The sequence below is a fragment of the Nicotiana sylvestris genome, chromosome 10, assembly GCF_000393655.2.
Source record: "Nicotiana sylvestris chromosome 10, ASM39365v2, whole genome shotgun sequence".
NCBI classification, from domain to species: Eukaryota; Viridiplantae; Streptophyta; class Magnoliopsida; order Solanales; family Solanaceae; genus Nicotiana; species Nicotiana sylvestris.
In genome coordinates, this window is record NC_091066.1 from 172,200,105 (window position 1) to 172,223,215 (window position 23,111).

Genomic DNA, 23,111 nt, shown 5'->3' on the forward strand with positions numbered 1-23,111 from the left:
ATTCAAAATATAGTTTGTTGAGGGTAGCCTTTAGTACCGGTTATGAGAATTTCAAAGGACTATTTTTTGTTACAGTTCTCGGATGTCTCCTAAGAGTGTTAATATGGCCGTGGTCTTTTAATTTCGGGTGTAGCCCAGTGGGCTTGCTTTCCCGAGTTATCCAGGCTTGCCTAAGATAACAATCCCTGAGTGGGTTTGGCCGTGGCCTTTAAAATTTGGGGGTTTCCTAATAGGTCTTGCATCCCCAATATTTAATAACTCGATCTTTTCGAGTTTGTTTTCGGACGGCAGTCCCTGAGTGGGGGAGTGATTGTTTGCCGTGAAAATGGTAATAATAATTAAATTTGTTGATGGAACTCTATAAATGCATGATCTATTTTTATACTAGTTTATTAAGCAGCTGATGCTAATTATATGAGATTTAGAAACGAAATAAAGTTAATGAGGGTGTCACGACCCAATTTTCTAACCCGGTCGTGATGGCGCCTCTCGTGAAGACAAGGCCAGCCAACTAACCCAAATCGTATCTTTAACAATTATTAAACATAAATGAATAAATAAAGACAACTTAACGACAATAATAAGCAGTGTTTACAGCCCAACATAACCCGACCGGGGTGTCACAAGTCACGAGCATCTAAAGAAATCCTGAACACAGTTACAGGGCCAATAATAACAAAATTAAATTCTGAAATTCTAAAGACACTGTCCGGTTCCGCGAACGCTGGCGGTCACCTTGCTCAGCTACAATGGTAATACCTTCAATGAGCTAATATCCCGCTACCGGGTGATCAATACCTCCAGCTGCACGTGAGGTGCTGGGAGTAAAGTGAGTACTCCGACCGAGTGAGTAATAAAAGTAACTACAGTCCGAAGATAAGAAAATCCAGTAAAATACACAAAGTAAGCAATATACAGCAACATATGGAACTGAGCAGCTAAACAACAGTATAAGTACAAATACATGAATGCAATGCAATGCATATGATGGTACATTCCAGTACCCACTGCGGTGTGCAGTCCGAGCCATCCATATTTATTTATCGTCGAAGGCGCTCACTGGGGGTGTGTACAGACTCCAGAGGGGCTCCTACAGCCCAAGCGCAATATCTTGGTCAGTCATTGTTACCTGACTGGTCAGCCCATTGTTACCTGACCAATTTACATCATACAGTGCCATTGTTACCACTGTTTCAAGTATATCATACAGTGTCATTGTTACCACTGTTTCAAGTCACTTTATAATCAGTCCAGAAAAATAATATAATAAGCCCCTTGGGCATTTACAAAATAGAAGTTTCCAGCCCGAAATACATTTAAAATGTCATTTGAGTTTTCAACATTTAGAATTACGGCTAAGTTTGCAAAACAGCATTTAAAACCTTGGACTGAAATTAAATGATATGCAAATCATGCTAAGCAGTAATATTAATCCCCGACGGATTCTACAAATCGGCACAAGGCCCTAAACATGGCATTAAGCCCAAATATCATCAATACATGTGCGTATCAGTCGCCAACATATCATAAGTATCAATACAATGTGCGAATCAGTCGCCAATATACTATAATTATCACTCGGGATGGACCAAGTCACAATCCCCAATCATATACGACCCCGCACCTGCCATGGGATGCGTGTCACGCCTCAATATAGCGTTACAATGTGAAAGTCCGGGGTTTCAAACCCTCAGAACAACAGTTGCATCAATTACTGACCTCTAACCGGCCGTAGACTAGTTCGCAATGCCCTTTCCTCTTGAATCGACCTCTTCGCGCGTCGAATCTGGCTAAAACCACAACGAATACATCACAATAGGCTAAGGGAATATAACCCAATCGAAAAGACTCGAAAAATATCAAAAATCGCGAAAATTGCAAAACCCGAGCCCCGGGTCCACGTCTCGAAAAATCAGAAAATTAACATCATCGGATTCCTTATCTCGCCACGAGTCTAACCATACAAAATTTATCCAATTCCCATATCATTTCGACCCTTAAATCCGTGATTCTATCCAAGAGGGTTTTATACCCATTTCCAACAAAATTCGCGAATTAAATGCCAAAACTAGTAATAGATTCGAGTAATCTAACCAAAATTGAGTTAAGAACACTTACCCCAATGTTTTCCTTGAAAATCTCTCGAAAAATCGCCTCACCCGAGCTCCAAATCGTCAAAATGGAAAAATCTCCCGAACTTAACATTCTGCCCGGCACTGTTCACGGGTTACTATTCACGGGTCACTGTTCACGGGGTACGGTTCACTATTCACTGTTCACCCCCCACGCGGTTACTGTTCACTGCTGTAGAAAATACAGCAGCTTTTAAGAAATTTGCAGCACAACCATTTTTCGCTAAAATGGCTCTAACTCCGTCATACGAACTCGGAATTAGACGATTCTTGTTCCTATGAGTCACAAATAATAATACGAACACAACCCTTCAATCAAAACTCAATTAGGAGCTTGTTTTCCCAGTTCAATACCCATTTCGCTCGTTAAACAATTAACTCACATTTCACGTCAAAAACCCAATCGCGACTTGATGAAATTAAACCAAAATTTCTAGATCAGTCCAATAATTCATGATTTAAATTCTGTAAGTCTCGAAATCAAATTTAGATCTCTAGAACTAAAAATCAACCTTTAGATCATTATATTTATGCTCAAAATGGCAAAAATCTTCCAAAAACTCTTCCAAAACTTATCAGAGCCTCATGGGACCCCGACAAAAAATGCCAACATAATTCATAACATCATTAAAATCTACTCAAATCATCAAAACACCACAAACAATATCAAATTACCCTCAACTCATCGAATTCAAGCCTAAGTTTCCCAAAACTTCTGAAAATACATTGTCGATCAAAAACCCGACCAAACGATGTCCGAATAACCTGAAATTTTGTACACACATCACAAATGACATAACAAAGCTACAGCAACTCTCGGAATTCCATTCCGACTCCCGAATCAAAATCTCACCTATCAACCCGAATTCACCAAAATACTAACTTTGCCAATTCAAGCTTAATTCTACCCCGGTCATCACAAAAATATTCCGGACACACTTCTATGTCCCAAATCCTAACGAAGCTATCCGAACCATAAAATTTGCATTTCGAGCCCTCTAACACATAAGTCAATATCCGGTTGACTTTTCCAACTTATGCTTCCTTAAGAGAGACTAAGTGTCTCAAACCTTACCAAAACTAGTCCGAATGACTTCAAATTTTGCACACAAGTCACATTCGATATTACGGACTTGCACCAACTTTCAGAATCACATTCCGACCCTGATATCAAAATTTTCACTTCCGGTCGAATTTTCTCAAAAACCTTCAAATTCCTATATTTAGCCAAATGACCTCCGGACATCCGAATTCACTTCCGATTGCGCTCCCAACTCCAGAATCACCATACAGAGCTATTCCCAGACTCGGAATCCCAAACGGACATATATAACTCTGAAATGCCTTCCAACCCAAGTTTATGAAATTCTTCTAAAATACTAACTTCCACAATATACGCCGAAATGCTCACGGGTTATCCAAAACCAAATCCGGACATACGCCCAAGTACGAAATCATCATTCGAACATGCTGGAACTTTCAGATCCCAATTCCGAGGTCGTTTACTCAAAATTCCAATCTTAGCCATTTTCTTCAACTTAAGGTTGCCGCAATGAAAAGTTTCTTTCCAATTTGACTCCGAATTTCTTGAAATTCAATTCTGACCATACGTACAAGTCAATATACCTAAAATGAAGCTGTTCATGAATTCCAACTGCTGAACGACGCTCTAGAGCTTAAAACGAACGGTCGGGTCGTTACAGAGTGAGCTACAATCAAACCCATAGGATAGCTACTCGGGGCCTGAGGCTTGCCGATTCCGGGCCTCGAGGTCGATCCCAGTGCTCGATTACGGACTAATAATGGCAGTTGCTATGTGACTAACAGTTATAATAAAATTAATGGAGGCTCTTTATGGCCAGTGACAAACAATAAATGAAGAACAAGTATGGAGATAATAAATGAAAGCTATAATATCAAGGGAATATGTTAGAGAGTGAAATAGAGAGTTCTCTTTGCGTTCGCGTTTAACCTCTCGCGTTTGCGAAGGTTTTCCTTTCTCTTCTTCGCGTTCACGTCACTCTCCCTGCATTTGTGAAAGCTTCTCTTCCTTATTCCCCGAGCTCGCGTCCTTTAGCTCGCATTCGCGATGGGATTTTCTTGGCATCTTCAGTTTTCTTCTTTGTGAACGCGATTATTCTTCCGTGTGTGCGATGCATAAAGACCTGGGCAGACAGAATATATTCCCAATTTGAGGGTTATACCATTTTCATCATATCTTGACTTATAAAGCTCAGTTTTGAGCTGTTCTTTGACGAGTTTTCAAGCAAAACGATTGGGTAAGTGTTCTTCACCTAGAATATAACATATTCCATGATTTTATCTTTATTTTCATCGTTTAATTTGTGTTTTGAGTTGAAGAAAATGTTGGTTTTGAAAGAAAAATTCTAAAAAGAAAAATCATGATTTGAGGGACCAAATGGTATCGGAATTTGATAATTCTTGTATGGTTGAACTCGTATTGGAATGGGTATTCAGTTTTTTTAAAATTTTACTGGGTTCCAAGGTGCGGGCCCAGGGGTCGACTTTTGGACCGATTTTTGGATTTTGATAGAATTGAGACTTTATGCTTCAGAATAGTTTCTTAAGTGTTTTATTTGTGCTTTGAAGTTAATTTGGTTAGATTTGAGCTGTCCGGAGGTCTTTTCGCCCGAGAAGTGCATTTTTAAATTTTGGTTTGTCGTCTTTGAGGTAATATCTTGCTAACCTTGTGTGGGGGACTTCTCCTTAGGATTTGAGTCTGCTATGTTGATTGTAGTTCGTGTACGCGAGGTGATGAGTGCGTACTCGGACTTATTTGTGGAAAATTAGCCTTTTCGTATTCTTAGATCTTTATATTCACTATGTATGAATGTATTCTTGACATGACTAAGTTTTCTATTTACTAATTTCACCTCTATATACTTAATTGGAATTAATTGCTTCATGCTTCACTCTTATTGCCTAATCAACTCCTATTTGACTTAATTGAAGAATTTTGCCTCTCATGTTGTCGTGTTATCGTTTCATAACTTCTTGTCTTATTTGGGAATTATCATCATCTCCTCCTATACTTGTTTAGTCTTAAGTGAAGCTAATATCATCTTTCCTTAATTTAATTGTCAAATATCCTCGTAATTGTTCAATCTTAAAAAGGCCTTTAGATAACCTATATCTTTGTTGACTTGACTTTATTTGGGACTACTTGACTCGTGTTGATTCCCTTGTTATTAACTTGGGTATTGTGGGATCATTGCTATATGTTAGTTTTCCTTTTGTTGAACTGTTCCCTTTATGCCAACATTCTCTTTTATGGTTATCCCTTGTGAACTAGTTCTATCGTTTCTTCGTGATTTACAGTTCTTGAGTTGATTTACTTGTTGTACTTGTCTTATTGTCGTTGTTGTTGTTGTATGTGCTGTGATGATGAACGAGTTTCTGTCGTGCTGTGATTGTTGTCTCTGTTGGTTTCACTGCATATTTACTTTGTGACTACGGGGCAGTATCTCGGGAGATCCTCTACACATTTACTTTGGGGCTACGGAACGATATTCTGGGAGATCCCCCTGCACATTTACATTTGGGCTATGAGACAGTATCCTGGGAGATCCCCTGTTATTATCATTGTGTCCTGAGCGGGTGTTTTCTATTGATCCTATCCTTGTGTAAACATTCTATGTGATGTTCGTTCCTTCCTTATGCTTATTAGCTGGTATGAACTATGCTAGGACATTTGCACAAGAATACACATGGCTAAGCACCCTTATCGTATAGTAGGCTACTTGATATTGCTGAGTATAAACACACACCCTTGTTTATGTGCCTTCCATGTGAGAATGGCTCATTTGGGCACGTGAGTTGTCAGTATGATTGTGAGGTATGATGAGGGCACAAGATGCCAAGTGTTAGGGTTCAGGTATCGAGACAGGTATTATATGATTATGAGATGACGTGTCACAGGGTGACTTATATGCGAAGGATATTTATTTAAAAAGATTATATTCAAAAGGTATTCATTTTTAGAGACATATTTTTGAAAAAAAAATTAATTGAAGGAAGTATATTTCAAAATGTTTTATCAATTGAAGGATTTGACTAGTTGATTGAAGTTTGTTGGCTAAGATCTAATGTGAGACTACCGTAGTTGCTGAGTTATGACTTGTCCTTGCTGTATTTGTGATTTCGGATTTGGGTTGTATTTTCCGTTCACTTTTCTGTGTTCTTAATTGCTGTTCTGCTATTTTTTGATATTTCCTACTTTATTGCAATTATTGTATTTCTAGCCATATCGCGTAGTCTTTATATAGATATCATGTTTTGACGGTTCTATACTTATGCTTGTTCAGTTTATTAGACCAGTAGGTGTCTTGACTGTTCCTCGTCACTACTCCACCGAGGTTAGTTTTGATACTTACTAGGCATCGCTGTGGTGTGCCCATACTACACTTCTGCATATTTTTTGTACAGATCCAGGTATTGATCATTAGTAGCTGTTGGATTCTTGTCGAGGAGACTCAAGATAACCCTGTTGTTGCGTTCGCAGGCTTCAAAGTTACCTTCTTAGGTAGTATTCATACTATTTTACTTACCTCCAATTGTATATAGAAGTTGTAGTAAACTATGTAGAGCTTATGACTTGTACTACTAGTTTTTGGGAAATTCGCAAAATATAAAGATTTCTATATCAAAACTGTTAGATTTTCTTTATTGTTAATATTGAAAAATTGTTAGGCTTATCTAGTCCTTAAGACTAGGTGCCATCACAAAACCCAACGGAGGAAAAATTGGGTTGTGACATTCTAACTAGGCCTGAAGCTTCTTATTCAGAAGCTTGTAAGCACCCCTCTTCTCGGTGAGTTCCTGAACCTCAGCCTCGTGCTCCTCCTGGATTCGGAGTAAAGCCTCATGATACAACATCGAAGCCTGCAAGCACGAAGAAATATGTTAGAATTATTTACAACTTCAAGTTTAAAATAAATAATAAAGTGACCCTCGAAGTTACCCGATTCAAAGCATGTTGGGCCTCATTAAATAGGCAAGGCGCTCCCACCGCATTCATCATGTCCTGGTCTTCCTCATTCATCAAGCATCTAAGGCAGCTAGTAACCCCCACTGGGGCAGAGAAGACCCGGGCATCCTCAGGGGGCAGAAAAAGTTATCGACCGCCTACGGTCAGGGTTAACACTTGGGGCTGGGAACTGATCCACCAGTTTTTGGCTTGATAAAGACCCAATATGACCTGATGATTGTACCTTCTTTGGCATCGGTAAGTCACCAAGCCCGGTGATATCTTCCGAAGCAGTGGACTCAAATCCCTCCAAGAAGCCGTGGATATCAGTCACCCCCTGAGGCCCATCGTAAGAACAACTTTCTAACATACAGGCCTCGTGAATCATGGCATTCAAAATTTGAGGGGATCCGGAAATGTGTATCCCTCCGAACTCATCCCTCGGAGCGTCTTCCGCTTCTCGAGAAGAGTCGCGCCTGGTCTCTCTCCCTACCCCCTTAGCTTGGGGAAGAGTGGCCTCAACCCCTTCTGGTTCGGGAGCTTCGGCCAAGGCTCCCTCATCGACCTCCTGCGGTTCGGAGGGCTTTTGTATCGTAACACTAGCCTGCACGCGGGCCACCAATTTGGATCTATTTTCCTCTTCTTCTTCTTTGGACTCATATTTTAGTCGATAAACTGAGTCTGAAGGTAGAGGGATCTCCTTGGTCTTGCGAGACCTCCTCGTTAGTTTTTTCTTTTCCGAGTTCGGGGGACTTGAGACCCTTTTTCTTTTCTTATCGTCGCCCTTCTTCAGAGCAGGGGACCCGAGAGGCACATCCTCATCACCGGATGGAGGCCTCATAACAATGTCCTTGGGGAGACCAACAAGAGAAAATAGATGAAGATTCGATAGTGAAAGGAGGAAATTGAACATTATTACCTCGGGAAAAGAAGCTTATCATGATTACTGGCCTCCCAACGACCCTTTGATAATTCCATCCAAGTATGCTCGGAATATAGTCTCTGTGACACAAGGCCCTCGACCCATTCCTTGAGCTCAGGAACTATGACCAGTATCCGAGCCATAGCTGCAACAACAAAAACATCGGTAAGATAGGAGATAAGAGGGAAAACAACAAGATTGAACCTTCAAGGCAAAGTATTACTTACGTTTCATGTTCCATTTCTTAGGAAATGGCATGTCTTCGGCAAAGATCAGGTCCAAAGTCCTTATTCGAACAAACCAGCCCATCCTACCTTGGTCCCAGGACTCATTTATTCTCAAGAACATGGCCCTACTAGACCAACGAGCAAGCTTTATCAGCCCCCTCGATAAAGTAGGGGACTGTAGAGACACATAAGGTGATCGAGGGTAAAGGGACATCCCTCGATTTTGCTTACGAAAAATAGAAGGAGAATCACTATTCTCTAGAATGAGGGGTTGATTTGACCAAAAGTCACGTCATACCACTTGCAGAAGGCAATGATGATAGGGTTTAAGGGAACCAATATGAAGGGGTAAGTGTAACCACTTAGAAAACCCTCCACGTGGGTAGTGATCGATTCCTCGATTGAAGGTACCACCACGTTCTTATTGACCCAATTGTAATCCTCTTTAACCTTGGTGAGGAGATTATTGGTAATTGTGCATATATACCTCAAGACTGGCTCACATCGACCTGGTACCGAGGAGGTCTTTTCAACCTTAAAGTTGGGCAACGGTAGGGCACCCTGCCGGGACAAATTTGTGAGGCTCCGCTGCAACCCCACCGCCGGCGGGTCATGATGAAATGGTGGCCTCCTTTTGCGGTACGGTGTTAGACGTTTTCTCCATTGAAGAACAGAAGAAAAGAGAATTAGGATGGTATGCAGTTTGATAAAAGTTCAAGAAATTTTGGTGCAAAAGTTGCAAAGCAAAGGGATTTTTGAAGAAAAAAAAAGAATAGGAGAAGCTTTCAATGTAAAGTTTGAATAAAGAAAAGCTAGGGTACTTATAGCTTGCTGGTGACGGTTCAGAACCGACAGTGGCTGACCATCAACTAACAGGCATTTACTGCCTTGGTAACTGGACCGACGGAACATTTCGATATCCATTTGTCACTTACGTCATAGTCGGGTTCGTCGCTTACGTCATGGCCCATCGAGACGAGATTTGGAAGTTCATATCGTTTCTCATTATCTTCTCTCCGAGAAACGAGGGGACTATCTGTGTACAGTCAAAATCATGCTCTCCCCTTATATGATTAATCGAGACTGGATTATGATAGGTTAAGGTTCGACCTCGGATTATATCGAACCAAGGTGAGGTTATATCGTTAAGTTCGACCTCGGGACCGGACAAGATCGAGATCAAACTAGATCGAGGAAAATTTTTCCATGTCGAATAACAGAAGGATGAAATATCCGCAATCAGGTGCAGATCACAACGAGAATTTCGGCACATATCAAGGAAGGGCCGGTTAATTAGCTAATCATGGAATTTCTTACTTCATATAGAACTGTATCAACGAGTAGGACTCCCCTACTATATAAAGGGGGTCCAGTCATTTGTAAAACACATCATTTTTACGCAACATAAAGTAATATACAATCATGTTCTAGCTTTTATTATCTTGTTACTCTATTACTCTGTTCATACTACAGTTGGAACATCTTTGGTTCGAGGGTGGTCGAACTCGAGGGCAAAGGCAATTCGATTCGTGTGGTTCACATTTATTCTTTTACCGTCAATCTCAATATTAATCTATTCTTTTAATTTGTACCAAGTTATATTATGTATCCTTAAAATCACGTATAAATTCAATTGTTATCCGATTTTAGGGTAACAAATATTTGTATAATTTATATATAATATATTTATAACTATATACAATTAGCATATAATCTATGTATACCGGTTAGAAAAAATAAACAGTAAAACCAACCATCTATTTGTGTAAAGATCCCGGAATTTATTTCGTCTTCTTATTTCAAATCACTTTATTCACTTTTTTTTTCTCCTTAGAGCAAAATACTCAAGTGTTCCCATCTGGAACCTTCAGCGTGGATGTTATATCATCAGATGGAACATGTTACAATAGCGGGGGCCAAACCAACCCTCTAACTAAGTTACAAAAAGCAAGTTGTAACCAAGAGAAAATACTACTCTCTCTGTTTAATTTTCGACGTGATAGTTTGACTCGGTACAAAGTTTAAGAAGAAAAAAAAAGAACACTTTTAGAGGGCAAAATGAAGAGCTTAAAGTTGAATTATTTTCAATTATAAAAATGTATCATTCTTTTTGGAACGGACTAATAATAAAAATGTATCGTCTAAATTGAAACACAGAGTATACATTTGAGCTCTCAAAAGAATGCTAAACACCTAGCATTAGTCTAAATCAAATCTAACTAATGAAACCATTTACAGTAAAGTGGCCCTTTTCTAGATATATCTGTTTCTAAAATTGTAAACAATAAGGTATCGAGGGTGTTATGATTTACCACAAGCCAATAACACGGGGATTAAAAACAATAAAATATAAAGGGGGAGTTTTTGATAGAGGTAAAATAAATATTGTCTAGTAGTATATTTTTCTCCTTTTTTGAAACCTTCTTCTCTGATAGTGGGAATAGATTGACTGATGATATCTGAATATTTCCGATATTAGGTATAGTTATTTTCTATATTTATCTAAACAGATTCTGTTATTTTGTTCTAGGTAGATAAAATGTACTGCTAGATCTATTATAGAATAGAATCCACAATCTATGTCTATTATAAATTCTTCTAAATTTTGAGTAAGGCTTCTAGCAAAATTTTCTGGATGGGTGTAGTTGTTGCGGTTATTGGACATTAATAGTAAAAATTCTTTGCAGTTAAATTTTATATTTGTGAAAATCCTACTCAGTGCTCTCTCTCTTTTATTCTATAGACTTGTAAAGTTAACATATTAGCTAAATTATGAACTGATATTACCCCGTAACTCTTTTTTTTTACTCTGTTCATCTCTTCTTCCCAATCGTTTAAAGATTTTACTCTTTTCTTAACTTTTATTTCTTTAACCTCACCCCGGCCATGGTTAAATACTTATAACCTTCTTTATTAATTGGTTTTTTTTAACCAGTTTTTCCTAGAAATTTACAGGTTAATCCATCATATTTGTTGAGAAATTGGGAAGCTAACCATATACTAAGAGTGTTATATAATAATTTAATGTACAAACATAGTGTTAACTAACTAATAATCATAAGATTAGTAAAATACAAACTAATTAACAATCATAAATTTAGTAAAATACAAACTGGGGTAATGTTTATCAGAAACATAATTTAGATAAAGATGAATAACTTACATGCTTATAGGAGAGAGATTTCCCTTTCGGGAAACCCGAAAACCTTACTGAAAACTTTAAAAATTACTTCGTACAAACTGATGAACTTATTTTTCTTACAAGCTTAGAGGAGGAGGGAAAATTACTATATTATACATAGAGGTATTTTACAATGATGGTTGAGAGTTTTTGGATAGTTTGAGAGGATGGGATTTTTCGAATGGTTCTTGTTTTTCGAATGCTTCCCTTTCTCTTCCTTCTTCTCCTTTTATAGATAGAGAGTTTGAGTCGGACTTGAAAATTGGATTTCAAAATGTGTTAGGAATCCGTCTATCAAGCTTCGCAGGGTACAACTTTGGGCCCCATCTGCATGTTGCTTTGTCGAAGATTCCTTTTTTTATGCGTCCTTTTAGTCCACTCAACTTTTTTGGCTTGTCTTTTAGTGTCATTGTCTTGTCACATCTTATGTCATCTTTTTATCTCCGTCTTTTAGCACAGCTGTCTTCTTTTCTGGTACCAGTCTTTTCTTCGTCTTGTCTTTCTATTTGTATTGTTGGTCTTGTTCTTTTCCCTGTTTTGATGGTTTTATGTATCTAGATTATGGATGGCTTCTGAGTCGAAACTCATACTAGAATCATAATCATTCGGGTCTTGGGCATCTTGATAATTTAGATAGTCATTAGTTTCTTCAGAACTTTGCTCCCTTCCTGAATTTAGTCTCGGACTTGGACTTGGACTTCTTGGACTGAGACTTGGATTTTTAACTATATGCTTGTCTTGCTTTTCTTTTTCTTTGAAAAAATTCTATAATGTCTGTTTAATTATTTTTTCTATTTTCTCATTTTTTTTCTTTTTTGATATCACTCCCTTTTTCTTTAGCATTTCTCCTTGTGTTAAGGTCTTTGGTAATCTTCTTCTTGATGGTCTTTCATCTTCACTTTTTGGCAAAGTGATAGCCATCAACGGATTTGATTTGTCTTTACCGGTTACCGTTTGAACCGGACTAGCTGTATCATTATCCGATTTAGTGGATCTTACTGCATTCATTGGGGAATGCACACCCATCTCATCCATTTTTGTTTGAGATGGAGAACTCTCTGGATTGTTCATTTCTGAATCTGGTTGTGGTATAATCTGAGTCTGCGAGGTTGTCTGTGATTGTGTTAGCTCGAACCTCAATGCTTGTATCATGTGTTCTAATACCTTGTCACGACCCAAAATCTCAATCCGGTCGTGATGGCGCCTCTCGTGGGGACAAGGCCAGCCAACAACAAAATAATACATTTCTTTATAATTACTTAGCAGGAATAAGTCTAATTCGCAGATAATATAATCACAAGTGCGAAGTAAACATGATAGAATAATGGAAACCATCCCGACTCAACCCGAAATCGGGGTGTCACAAGCCACGAGCATCTAAAGATCTAAATACTAATACAAGACCAGCAATATACAGAATGGAATTTAGAATCAATGAAGAAATACGGTGCTGTGAACGCTGACGGTCACCTTGCCCAGCTATAATAGTATACCTTCAGTCCGCTAATAACCTGCTACCGGGTGAACAATACCTGCAACTGCACGCGAGGTGCAGGGAGTAAAGTGAGTACTTCCAACTCAGTGGTAATAAGAGTAAATAATAACTGAGCAATAAGAAATCACGTAAGAACACTTCATCATGCTATCTAAGACGATACAACCCTTTTTGAAAACAGTAATTCCATGAAAATCCTTTATAAAATATCTGACTCACTTTTAACCCTGGATCTGCACACAAGGTGCAGGGAGTAAAGTGAGTACTCCGACCCAGTGAGTAATAAAAGTAACTACAGTCCGAAGATAAGAAAATCCAGTAAATACACAAAGTAAGCTAAAATCCAAATATACAGCAACATATGGAACTGAGCAGCTAAACACCAGTATAAATACAAATACATGAATGCAATGCAATGCATATGATGGTACATTCCAGTACCCACTGCGGCGTGCAGCCCGAGCCATCCATATTTATTTATCGTCGACGGCGCTCACTGGGGGTGTGTACAGACTCCGGAGGGGCTCCTACAGCCCAAGCGCAATATCTTGGTCAGTCATTGTTACCTGACCGGTCAGCCATTGTTACCTGACCAATTTATATCATACAGTGCCATTGTTACCACTGTTCAAGTATATCATCCAGTGTCATTGTTACCACTGTTTCAAGTATATCACACAGTGTCATTGTTACCACTGTTTCAAGTATATCACACAGTGTCATTGTTACCACTGTTTCAAGTATATCACACAGTGTCATTGTTACCACTATTTCAAGTCACTTTATAATCAGTCCAGAAAATAATATAATAAGCCCCTTGGGCATTTACAAAATCGAAGTTTCCAACCCGAAATGCATTTAAAATATCATTTAAGTTTTCAAAACTTAGAAATACGACTGGGTTTGCAAAACAGCATTTAAAACCTTGGACTGAAGTTAGATGATATGCAAATCATGCGAAGAGGTAATATCAATCATCGAAGGATTTTACAAGTCGGCACAAGGCCCCAAACATGGCAATCAGCCCAAATTATGATGATAACAAGTAATTTCAGTCAAATACGCAGTAAAATCAACAACCGGGATGGACCAAGTCACAATCCCCAACGGTGCTCTACCCCACGCTCATATTCGGCGTGCAAGTCACCTCAATACAACACTATGATGTGCAAATCCGGGGTTTCAAACCCTCAAGATATCATTTACAAGTATTACTCACCTCGAACCGGTGAAATCTCTAGACCGCGACGCCTTTGACCATTAAACCGGCCTCCACGCACGTCGAATCTAACCAAAATCAAAGCGAATACATCACAATATGCTAAGGGAAAAATGCCCAATCGAAAACAATCGAGAAATGTCGAAATTCACGAAATTTGCAAAACCCGAGCCCCAGGCCCACGTCTCGAAACCCAGCAATTTTTATATCAATACAATCCTTATCTCTCCCCGAGTCTATACATACCAAATTCACAAAAATCGGATTCCATATGACCCCTCAAATCACCATTTTAGAATTTCAATCTCAAGCCCTAATTTCTTATAATTTGGCTATGTTTTCATGGATTTCAAGGATGATTCTTCAATAAAATCATATATTTAACTCATAAAACTTACCTCTAATCGATCTCAGTTGAAACTCCTTTCAATCCCTGTCCAAAAGCTCTCAAAAATGACTGAAAATGGTGCAAAAATGACCCAAAATCGGGTATAAACTCGCTGCCTAGATTTTTCGGAATTACTGTTCACCCGCGCGATTACTGTTCACGCGCTTGGTCACTGTTCACTGTTCACCTGCGCGATTACTGTTCACGCACGGGTACTGTTCGCTGCTGCAGAAAATACAGCAGCTTTTTAAGAAATTTGCAGCACAGCCATTTTTCACTAAAATGGCTCTAACTCCATCATACGAACTCGGAATTATACGATTCTTGTTCCTATGAGTCACAAATAATAATACGAACACAACTCTTCAATTGAAACTCAATTCGGAGCTCGTTTGCCTAGTTCAATACCCATTTCGCTCGTTAAACAATTAACTCACATTTCGCGTCAAAAACCCAATCGCGACTTGATGAAATTAAACCAAAATTTCCAGATCAGTCCTATAATTCATGATTTAAATTCTTGAAGTCTCGAAATCATATTTGGACCTCTAGAACTAAAAATGAACCTTTAGATGATTACATTTATGCTCAAAACGGCAAAAATCTTCCAAAAATGACCCGTTGGGCATCCGAAACACACTCGAGGCCCTCGGCACCCCGACCAATAACACAAACCAGTCCCAAAATACATTACAGACTTTCTCGAGGCCTCAAATCACATCGAACAACGCTAAAATCATGAATCAACCTCCTATCCAAGCTTTATGAACTTTAGAACTTCCAACTTCTATTTCCGATGCCGAAACCTATCAAATCACGTCCCACTGACTTCAAATTTTGCACACAAGTCCAAAATTAAATAACAAAGCTACAACAACTCTCGGAATTCCATTCTGACTCCCGGATGAAAATTTCACATATCAACCGGAAATCACCAAAATACTAACTTCACCAAAATAGGCTAACTTCTTCACCGGACCTCCAAAATTACATTCGATTGCGCTCCTAAGCCTTAAATCATCACCCGGAGATAACCGAATCATCGTAATTCAATTCCGATCCCTCTAACTCACAAGTTAACATCCGGTTGACTTTTCCAACTTAAGCCTTCTTAAAAGAGACTAAGTGTCTCATTTATTATCAAAATCATTCCAAATCAATTCTAACGCACCCCATACCGGTAATAGAACATAAGAAAGCAGAAAATGGGAAGAACGGGGTAGTAACTCATGAGACGACGGGTCGGGTCGTCACATTCTCCTTAACTTAAACAAACGTTCGTCCTCGAACGTGCCCAGAGTTGTTCCAAAAGCCCATAAATCATAGAACTACCTTTTTACTTCTGAAACCATCGATATAATCAAAACCTCACACCTATACTTTGAATAGTCCCAAACCAGTTGTGATAAACCATACTTGTACCCTCGGGTGAAATCATAGGTTCTACCGCGTAATCCAGGCACTCGAAACGATAACTTCTATTCACAGTAGTTGCCCACAACCACAAAATACCGATAGAAAATCCCTTATTAGCTAAAGTCTTATTCCAACACTTTCATATACTGCCAACAATAACTGAGACTCGCAGCAAACATAACCATCTCTCAGATCAACCACTTATGAACCCACTCCCCTTTTGACTAATACCACAACAAATTTCTGAGCCGAACCTCAATATTATCCTTCTAACGAGCCGAAATCAAATTTGTTCGTATTCGTCAATGATCCCAACGATCACCTCGAATCCAATACACCACTCTGGTGATATGACACCTCAATATAGGCCTAAGCCTCAACTTGTGTTATACGCGCACCAATAAGAAACGATCCGAATATACTCAAAGCAAGAAAATTATTCAACTGAGAGAGTTGTACCTCAAATTCACTAGTACTGCCACAACACAAGGCTGAGACCCTGTCTCACATCATAGAAATAGGATACACAAATTTGACCCGCAAGGTCATGTTTCCACACTTCTTTGTTGCACGCGCGATCCCATCCAAATACTTATTCCACGTGAAACACCTGTGCATTGACATCCACCACGAAGGCCCAATTAAGAAACAATCTTTCCCAGCTGTCCGCTGGTTCCTTGAAATATAAATCATTCTGCTAAAACATATTCTAACGCACTTCACCACTTAACCCGTGACATTTCCGGCATAGCCCCTAATGCAATAGTTCAAAATTACCCAACACTAAAACAACCAGTCTGAATTTCAACATCACATCCAAAATATAACACACCAGCGAATAAAGATCCACCACCACCACATAGCCTGTACATCAGAACTCCATATAGCACACAAATCATCATACCTGATCCCAGTTTCCACCGTGCAATACACGCACATATTTGATACTCCTTCATTCCATGACAGATACTAGATACTTACATGTTCTTCCGAGCAAACCCGAATACCACCAGTGGACCCAACAAGAACATGCCGCAATACTACTGAAATATAATCAGTTTAATCACATTACCTTTTTCTGAGACATATACTCTCATCAAATCACTTCCACTTAGCAATATCATTTTCCCAAATCATCCGAAGATCATTTATCTAATCACTTAGGAGGAATCACTACACATCCCATGCTCTGCATGACATACATAGGTCTTGTTCAAATTCTTACAATACTGACACGACGGATGAGACCTGTACACATTCATAACTACTATCGAAACAACAATTCATTAGTTATATACTCTTGGCAAGAACTATCACCTCATTCTGAGCCAAACAATGGTCTTAGCTCTTTAATTTACTTCACATACTCAGATTGCACTGATCTCAAATTCAATGATCTCGCCTCGCCCAACATGAACTGCTCGGGCAATAAGACACTCAAGACATAATTAAAAGTCGCATATGATGCCCCAGTGTGCTAATAGGCTACCAGTTAGAACGCAATACAAAAGAAAACGAGCTCTGGAAGGAATTACCAAATCCTACACACTAATACAGACTTTCCTTGGAAAACAGGAAGCAAGGCATACAAAGATAGCATATGAGAAAACTATACCTGATTTCACACTGTTGCGGCATGCAACCTGATCCGGATAACATACCCATGGCGGCGTGCCACCCGATCCACATATAGATCTCACATAAGGAGATGCACATCGAGCCAAGTTTGCTCATTACAATAAGATACCGAGTATCGGTCGTAAGCATGCTAAGTGCATAATAATATCTCTGAGGGACTTATAACGTTATAAGTTACAAAACTCAAGCACAACTGAGGTGCGATGTACAAATATGAATTTTCAAGAGCCAAGATGCTCATATAGCGTCATTCCTACACAGATTCTCAACACATAGCAATTTCTCAAATCGCCTTACAACTCACACGGCGCAATGCATCACTACGCGAAATATCTGACAATGAAACATCAACCTAACTACTCATCCATGAGGATTGTGTCACTAAAATGCACACATCTGGCCTGATATAGAGCCATTATTCACATTAAATCTATTTATCGACTTCAAGCCGATTCTGATCACACTGGACTAGTCTGATAAACTTTCAAAGGTCCATAATAACTTCCAGTTTCTTCTAAAAACACAAGAACAACCATCACAATCGGAGTAATCCTTCCCAGCTCACAACCCAATATGCCAAGTGCCCTTCAGGCATGAATCTTTAATTTAACGACACTATCACAAACTTCCTACTTGGTTTACATCTTTATTCAATCAAGTGATCACATGCCACACTTATAAAATCTTCCAGTGGGTCACACTCCCACACCCTACCATAAAATATCTGGAGCGTACCTCCAAAATACCGATCGCACTAATGTTGCAGAGCGATAGAGAATCATTAACTAGGACGTAAAACCCTTTTTACAAGACACCGATCTTAGGTGACACTGAAGACAATGCCAACTTACCGTAAACATCGAAACTTATCTCCTGCTCATCCGAGCTCATGACATCTTGTCAAAAAAAAAATTCCTTCACTCGTGCCATTCTCGGCGAAATTTCCACAACCAGAACTGACTCATCAACATGCATCAAATCGGAACTAACATAGTACATAACCGTACAATCCGCTAACCAATAGCAAGCTCCCCAACTTGGCTCGAAGCCATAGATCACAATACTTATACTCTATTGTTGTCGTAATACCATAGTGAGATTAAACTCACTCCTTCATAAGCTCGTGGAAATACAAATCATCTGGAATTTTAACTTTTCTGCAATTCTTGCATTTACTCACACAACAGTTAAGCCCACTCTTTAGGTGACAAAATTTTTACTATGTCCCAAATTTTTCAAAAATTTCGGCAGAGTCTCCTTTGTAATTGGGCATATCCACCTGCCAGAGAATCATCAAAACAATCCTAACAACGCGTCCACAACTTGACAAAGCATCACAATGTATATCAACAACATTAATGTCAATACTACATGTATTATATTATCAAAATTGATACATGGACATGCGTTGCACCTACTCGAATCATAAGACATAGAAAAATACATTTCAATCCTCCATTATTGGGCTATTCAATTGAGTAAGAATATATTCTCTATTTAATGTTTTCGACCTTCAAGGTGATCTCCTCGACTCAACAATTTCGTCATAATACATTTACAGAAGCGATCTCAGCTCCCAGACTCATCTCACGTCATATAGAAACATCTCACAGTACTAACATACCCTCACGTAGCTATCCAGCCATGATTCCCACTAGTAGGGATAATACCAAACATAAAGGTTCAAAACACTTGCTCGCACAATCAGCACCTCGGTGCTCAAGCCATTGGCAAAGATTCGGCCTCAAGTCCTCCAGACTAGCCTAACGTCAAACTCACAGAGATTACACCTCGCCCCTCAATCGGGGAATCAAAAGCCATTGAGGCACATCTGATACTGAGTGCCCATTCGTGTATACGATCACGCGGAAAGAATTTCAAGAGTTTCCTTTCAAGCTGAATCAAGGACGCACAATAAGAATTCAAGAATGTGAAGTTTTCCTAAAGGTTCTGCAGCCTCTCGAGGATAAATATAGACGTCTCCGTACCGATCCGCGAGACTCTACTAAACCTGCTCATGACTCGTGAGACCTAGTAACCTAGGCTTTGATACCAACTTGTCACGACCCAAAATCCCAACCTGGTCGTGATGGCGCCTCTCATGGGGACAAAGCCAGCCAATAACAAAACAATACATCTCTTTATAATTACTTAGCAGGAATAAGTCTAATTCGCAGATAATATAACCACAAGTGCGAAGTAAACGTGATAGAATAATGGAAACCATCCCGACTCAGCCCGAAATCGGGGTGTCACAAGCCACGAGCATCTAAAGATATAAATACTAATACAAGACCAGAAATATACAGAATGGAATTTAGAATCAATGAAGAAATACGGTGCCGTGAACGCTAACGGTCACCTTGCCCAGCTATAATAGTATACCTTCAGTCCGCTAATAACCTGCTACCGGGTGAACAGTACCTGCAACTGCACGCGAGGTGTAGGGAGTAAAGTGAGTACTTCCAACTCAGTGGTAATAAGAGTAAATAATAACTGAGCGATAAGAAATCACGTAAGAACACTTCATCATGCTATCTAAGACGGTACAACCCTTTTTGAAAACAGTAATTCCATGAAAATCCTTTATAAAATATCTGACTCAGTTTTAAACCTCTTTTGAAAATAATCTTTTTAACTGTTGCAAAATAATTCCAGCCATCAGTGTCACTATGCATAGAAACCCGCCCCTCGGGCAATATCTTCGTTCCTGGTCAGCCACTCGGGCCTCAACACTCAAGGATCAGACAGCACCAGCAAAAGCAGATAAATATCTCTAGAAATATCACAACAACAAATAATGAACAAATGCATGAATGCAATGCAATGCATATGATGGTACATTCCAGTACCCACTGCGGCGTGCAGCCTGAGCCATCCATATTTATTTATCGTCGATGGCGCTCACTGGGGGTGTGTACAGACTCCGGAGGGGCTCCTACAGACCAAGCGCAATATCTTGGTCAGTCATTGTTACCTGACCGGTCAACCATTGTTACCTGACCAATTTATATCATACAGTGTCATTGTTACCACTGTTCAAGTATATCATCCAGTGTCATTGTTACCACTGTTTCAAGTATATCACACAGTGTCATTGTTACCACTGTTTCAAGTATATCACACAGTGACATTGTTACCACTGTTTCAAGTATATCACACAGTGTCATTGTTACCACTGTTTCAAGTATATCACACAGTGTCATTGTTACTACTGTTTCAAGTCACTTTATAATTAGTCAAGAAAATAATATAATAAGCCCCTTGGGCATTTACAAAATCGAAGTTTCCAACCCGAAATGCATTTAAAATATCATTTAAGTTTTCAAAACTTAGAAATACGACTGGGTTTGCAAAAAAGCATTTAAAACCTTGGACTGAAGTTAGATGATATGCAAATCATGCTAAGCGATAATATTAATCCTCGAAGGATTTTACAAGTCGGCACAAGGCCCCAAACATGGCAATCAACCCAAATTATGATGATAACAAGTAATTTCAGTCAAATACGCAGTAAAATCAACAACCGGGACGGACCAAGTCACAATCCCCAACGGTGCTTTACCCCACGCTCATATTCGGCATGCAAGTCACCTCAATACAGCACCATGATGTGCAAATCCGGGGTTTCAAACCCTCAAGATATCATTTACAAGCATTATTCACCTCGAACCGGTGAAATCTCTAGCCCGCAACGCCTTTGACCATTAAACTGGCCTCCACGCACGTCGAATCTAGCCAAAATCAAAGCAAATACATCACAATATGCTAAGGGAACAATACCCAATCGAAAACAATCAAGAAATGTCGAAATTCACGAAATTTGCAAAACCTGAGCCCCGGGCCCACGTCTCGAAACTCAGCAATTTTTACATCAATACGATCCTTATCTCACCACGAGTCTATACATACCAAATTCACAAAAATCGGAGTCCATTTGACCCCTCAAATCACTATTTTAGAATTTCAATCTTAAGCCCTAATTTCTTATAATTTGGTTATGTTTTCATGGATTTTAAGGATAATTCTTCAATAATATCATATATTTGACTCATAAAACTTACCTCTAATCGATCTTAGTTGAAACTCTTTTCAATCCCCGTCCAAAAGCTCTCAAAAATGACTGAAAATGGTGCAAAAATGACCCAAAATCGGGTATAAACTCGCTGCCTAGATTTTTCGGAATTACTGTTCACCCGCGCGATTACTCTTCACGGACGGGTACTGTTCACTGCTGCAGAAAATATAGCAGCTTTTTAAGAAATTTGCAACACAACCATTTTTCACTAAAATGGCTCTAACTCCATACGAACTCAGAATTATACGATTCTTGTTCCTATGAGTCACAAATAATAATACGAACACAACCCTTCAATAGAAACTCAATTCGGAGCTCGTTTGTCTAGTTAAATACCCATTTCGCTCATTAAACAATTAACTCACATTTCACGTCAAAAACCCAATCGCGACTTGATGAAATTAAACCAAAATTTCCAGATCAGTCCTATAATTCATGATTTAAATTCTGGAAGTCTCGAAATCAAATTTGGATCTCTAGAACTAAAAATAAACCTTTAGATCATTACATTTATGCTCAAAACGGCAAAAATCTTCCAAAAATGACCCGTTGGGCATCCGAAACACACCCGAGGCCCCCGGGACCCCGACCAATAACACCAACCAGTCCCAAAAGATATTACGGACTTTCTCGAGGCCTCAAATTACATCGAACAATGCTAAAATCATGAATCAACCTCCTATCTAAGCTTTATGAACTTTAGAACTTCCAACTTCTATTTCCGATGCCGAAACCTATCAAATCACGTCCGACTGACTTCAACTTTTTGTACACAAGTCCAAAATTAAATAACAAAGCTACATCAACTCTCGAAATTCCATTCCGACTCCCGGATCAAAATTTCACCTGTCAACCAAAAATCGCCAAAATACTAACTTCACCAAAATAGGCTAACTTCTTCACCGGACCTCCAAAATTACTTTTGATTGCGCTCCTAAGCCTTAAATCATCACCCAGAGCTAACCGAATCATCGGAATTTAATTCCGATCCCTCTAATTCACAAGTCAACATCCGGTTGACTTTTCCAACTTAAGCCTTCTTAAAAGAGACTAAGTGTCTCATTTCTTATCAAAATCATTCCAAATCAATTGTAACGCACCCCATACCGGTAATGAAACATAAGAAAGCAGAAAATGGGAAGAACGGGGTAGTAACTCATGAGACGACGGGTCGGGTCGTCACATACCTTTACTTGCTCGATGAGCTTCGTGTTTTCTTGTGTCAAGATGTCATTCTTTTGGTTTAACCGTTTGAAGGCTTCTGTCATTGACGAGCAGTGATCGCAAAATATTATTTTACCATCATCTTTTTGGATGTTGTATTGAGGGGTTTTCTCTGGATTTTGTCTTAGAGCTGGGGTAATATAGTAATTTGGTCCTAATACTCCTCTTGCATAATCTAATGCTTCAATAAAATCATTAAATCCC

At 39.2% G+C, this 23,111-nt stretch overlaps 1 long non-coding RNA gene across 1 annotated transcript; it reads right to left on the reverse strand.

Annotated features, from left to right (window-relative positions):
• Positions 1-602: 602 nt before the first annotated feature.
• LOC104214200 (uncharacterized) lies at positions 603-9,559 on the reverse strand. Its single transcript, XR_011403101.1, has 3 exons — positions 8,269-9,559; positions 8,039-8,186; positions 603-863 (listed from the first exon to the last, which is right to left on the reverse strand). It is a non-coding gene; the product is annotated as an uncharacterized lncRNA (long non-coding RNA).
• Positions 9,560-23,111: the final 13,552 nt, after the last annotated feature.